General features: G+C 55.0%; 1 non-coding gene across 1 annotated transcript; it reads right to left on the bottom strand.

Moving 5' to 3' along the window:
* Positions 1 to 1290: 1290 nt before the first annotated feature.
* On the bottom strand, positions 1291 to 1373 carry TRNAL-CAG (transfer RNA leucine (anticodon CAG)). Its single transcript has one exon. It is a non-coding gene; the product is annotated as a tRNA-Leu (tRNA).
* Positions 1374 to 4241: the final 2868 nt, after the last annotated feature.

Below are 4241 nucleotides of genomic sequence, written 5' to 3'. Positions count from 1 at the left end.
GATCTCTTAGCTGTGCCCCCTCCCCTCTTGGCTTCTTGTGTACCAGGCAGAGCATGAGAGGCTAGAAAAGTCCTTGACTAGTACAAGCATCACCCGGCAACAACGGAAACTTCCGTGTGTTATCTCAACATTGTTTTCATACGACGTCTAAAGCACAGCACTATGCCAGCTGCAGTGAAGAAAATTAACTCTATCCCAGCTAAAACCATGACAGGAAAGTTGATGATAAACTGGAGGAAGTTCAGCAGAGGATCCCTAGCATAGTCAGAGGCCGGGGGCTCTGGTTTGTGAGGAGAGGTTGAGGACCCAAGGCTTGCTCAGCTGGGAGCAGAAAAGGTTTTGCAGTGATCTAGTCTCCCTAGAAACAAGCGATACGCCGAGATGAAATGATCTCAAGCTGTGCCAGGGGAAGTTTAGAATGGATATTAGGAAAAACTTCTTCACGGAAAGGGTAGTCAGGCATTGGAACAGGCTGCCCAGGGAGGTGGTGGAGCCTCCATCCCTGGAGGTATTTAAAAGAAGGGTAGATGTGGTGCTTGAGGATATGGTTTAGTGGTGGACTTGGCAGTGATGGGTTGGCAGTTGGTCTCAACAATCTTAAGGGTCTTTTCCAGCCTTAACAATTCTATGATTCTATGATTCTATGACCTAATAGGAGCCTCCTGGTGCCTGCAAGGAGTTTGCTGTGATGTCTGGAGGATGAGAGGCACTGGTCAGAAATTAAGCAGGCGTTTTGTGACTTCCTAGACGAACAAAAATGGCCACCCTGAGGGTGCCTAAGCACGGGGTCCAGAGAGGCTGTGAAACGCCCGTCCTCAAGGTATTTTATGACCTGGACGGGCAACGTGTGAGCCTGCCTGAAGCAGGAGGACGCACTCTCTGACTCCCTGAAGTGCCTTCCAACCAGAAGGGTTGTTGAGGGTAAAGCAGAAGCAGGGAGAGAGGATTTAGCCTGTCAATGTCTGAAGAATGTCCAAAGGTCCCCATTTTAGGGGAGAGGCATGCATGCAGAATGTGAGTTTGTTAGGGAAGGGAAGGGCAGAAAAGCAAACTTGCCTAGGGGATTTCCCTCCATGTTTCTGTTCTAGGTAGGCCTACCCAGCTGCTACTGGTGGTGGCTCAGCTCTGCTCTGCCTAGGAGAACACCCGTTTGCTCCCTCCACAGGAGCTGGGTCATGCAGCAAGACATGGTCAGCAGGCTGAGCAGAGCCCTCCCAGAGGGCCAAGAAGCCCCCACTTAGGAGAGGAAGGGAGTCAAGCTATGAAGGAGGCCACCAAGAGAGAAGAGCCTGTCAGGAGTGGGACTCGAACCCACGTCTCCCAGGGAGACTGCAACCTGAATGCAGCGCCTTAGACCGCTCGGCCATCCTGACCGATGACTCTGATTGCTGCTGCTGCTGCAACTCCTCCCCCTGCAGCTGCCAGAGCCAGCCCAGCTCAGCCAGCCTCCTCCTGGCACTGCTGCAGGGAGACCTGGCTCCTGGGAGCACCCTTGCCCTGCTCCCAACAAGGGCTGCGGACAGGCGACCGCACCTCCTACATGCACTGCAGACCACACGGAACAGGAGTACCCAGCACAGTGGCAGCACACTTCCAACATGTCTCGCAAAGGCCAAGGCAACGCTTCACCAGAGCAACCAAAGGAACCGTCAGCAACTTATGGCTCTGCACATGCCAACAACATCCTGTCGAGGGGGCTCCAGGCACAGGTCTACCTTACCCGTGACTTCCTCCACTCCCTCCAGAGCCTCACCATATGGCAAGCCAAGAGCACTTGGCGCGCAGTGCTGCCTCGTGGATGGTTCCTGGGGCAAGAAGCGTGCTCCCTTCTTCCCTGCTCGGAGGCGGGAAGGCTGGGCAAGGAGGACTCTGCCACACCAACCCCTGAGGGAATGCTGTGCCGGTCTCAAGGAGTCAGTGTGTGGGAAAGGGGCTGGAGAGTGAGGGCAAAAGGACGGGAGATGCACCAAGTGCTGCGCAATGACTGAGCTAAACCTCCCTGTGGTCATAGCAGCCATCCCAAGTCAAGTTCTTTTGCCAAGGCTGGCCTCGCTAAAAGACAGGCCTGTGTCTGCTGGGCTAGGAGGTGCCCAGCGGCCTGGCCATGAGGCCTCTGGGCTGCAGGGGGAGTCAAGGGGAGTGGCTCGACCACCCTATGGGAGCTGAAATTGTAAGGGAAGCCCTTGGGTGCTTTAGGAGCAGGCAAGGCAAGAGCACTGTGGAGCCAGGCTGAAGAAAAGCTTGTCTGCGTTGGCCAGGAATCGAACCCGGGTCAACTGCTTGGAAGGCAGCTATGCTCACCACCATACCACCACGCACCTGTCCTCACTGCTGTCTCCTGCTCCTCCAGAGCCGAGCCGAGGTGAGGCGAGCCTGGTCTCCCTCCTGCTCCTCCACTTCCCAATCTCACCTGCCTCCCGCTCTCCCAGCTCATAAACTGGCCTGTGGCCTGCTCTTCCCCTCCACAGACTGGCCAGCCTCCTCCTTCCAGCCCCCTGCCCACACACACATCCTCAGGCTGCTGGGACGTGTGTGCCCTTCTCTCTCTGTGTGAGATGTTGGCTAGGGAAACTCAAGCTGCTGCGTGCTGGTAACGGTGCCGCTCCCCACCTGCGCTCGTATGTGTGCCAGCTGTGCATGTACTGTGCAAGCGTATGTGCGTTTGTGTCTATGTACCTGTGGTGGTTTAAGCACAGCCAAACACCCACCCAGCTGCTCACTCCTTTCCCCACCCTCAGGGCATGCAGAGCACTGAAAACAGTATAAGAAATCTCCTGGCTCAAGATAAACACAGGGACGTGGCTTAGCAAAAACTGTTGCGGGCAAAGCAGGCTTGACTTGGGGAAAATTAAATGTTTGCCATTGAAAAACAGATTCACTTAGTGAGAAACAAAAAGGCAAACAGAAAACAGTGCTTCTCCTCTCCCCCGTCCCAGGCTCAGCTTTGCTCCTTCACACCACACTCCTCTACCTGCCCAAGAGAGATGCATTTTCCCTCTGCTCTTTCCCACTCTTTTTCTTCCTTCCTCCTCCCTCTCTCTGGTGTTTTCTGCCCTGTCTGGAACATGTTTTGACAGAGGGGCCACCCACTCTCACCCGCCTGCTCTCAGGCAGACCTGCGGTTGGCTGCCAGGACCAGCCAACCCTACCAGCGTACCCAGAAGCACGTCAGGTGAGGAAGCCCCCATGCGGTAAACGGAGGGAAGGGGCAACTTTTGACAGCGTCGCTCCCCGTGGGCTCTCCTATTGCTTTGTGAGTGGCTGGTGGTCATTTCTGATACTGTCACCCCAGCATGTGCTCAGTTCTCCCTCTGATGAGCCGCCCACTTCTTTTGGACCAAGAAGTCTTCATGTACAGGAAGATACACCATGCAGTGCTATCCACTCTGGGATGAACACAGGCACCTAGCACAACCTATATTCCTGTGGATGGCCCATCACCTGCAGAGGCAGCTATAGAGGAAAGCAGGGTTTGTATATGTTAACAATACAGTTCTGTTGACCAATCGAGGTACTCATGTTACAGGGTGGGCTAAGCAGTTACTGTTCCTCGTCAAATCATTATGTGCTTGTGCCGCGCAGCTGTTGTGGACATAAGGTCAGTGGGATGTTAATCTTCATTGTTCTAAACCAATGTCCCATGCAGGTGGAGGGGTTTCATACTAGATTCAGGCACATTGCTGTTCTGGCCATGGTTATATACCTGTGTTTTTTTTTTTGAAAGACCAATCTCCTATTGCTTTACCGTCTGTGTTCTTATCTGTAGCATCTGTATCACCTGCATTCTCAGCCCGAGAGAGCCGGTTTAGGTTGGGTCTTCAGGTCACGTTGACCCTGAGGTAAAGCTTTTAGTCGTAGGCGGTGTTTGTTGCTCTAAGCAAGCTGTATGGCGGCTAGCAGCATGCCTTTCACACCTGCTGCGCGGGCCTTGCCCTGGCCCTGCTGTGCTGCGCTCCCCACAACTCCCGTCTTGTCCTCCCTCCTGGCACAGCCCTGACCTTGCTGCTCCCTTGCGGCCAAGGGCTGCCCCTGCCCCCACGCAGCCTGCTAGAGAGCCAGAGAAACCCCATCCCCTCCTCTCAGTGCCTTGAGTGGTGCCTGTCTTGCAATACTGCTGGAGGTGGAGGTGGCTCCCAGTCACCCCAGGGCAGGGCTGGACCAGCTGGACTGGGTGGTGCCCTGTCTTCAGCACTGAAAGGGGTCCCAGGGAGGCTCTGGGCAGCCTGAGCTGGTAGAGCCTC

This window comes from Phalacrocorax carbo, chromosome 7, assembly GCF_963921805.1.
Source record: "Phalacrocorax carbo chromosome 7, bPhaCar2.1, whole genome shotgun sequence".
Taxonomy (NCBI): Eukaryota; Metazoa; Chordata; class Aves; order Suliformes; family Phalacrocoracidae; genus Phalacrocorax; species Phalacrocorax carbo.
The sequence above is the reverse complement of the archived record's forward strand: the minus strand, read 5'-3'. Positions and strand labels throughout refer to the sequence as shown.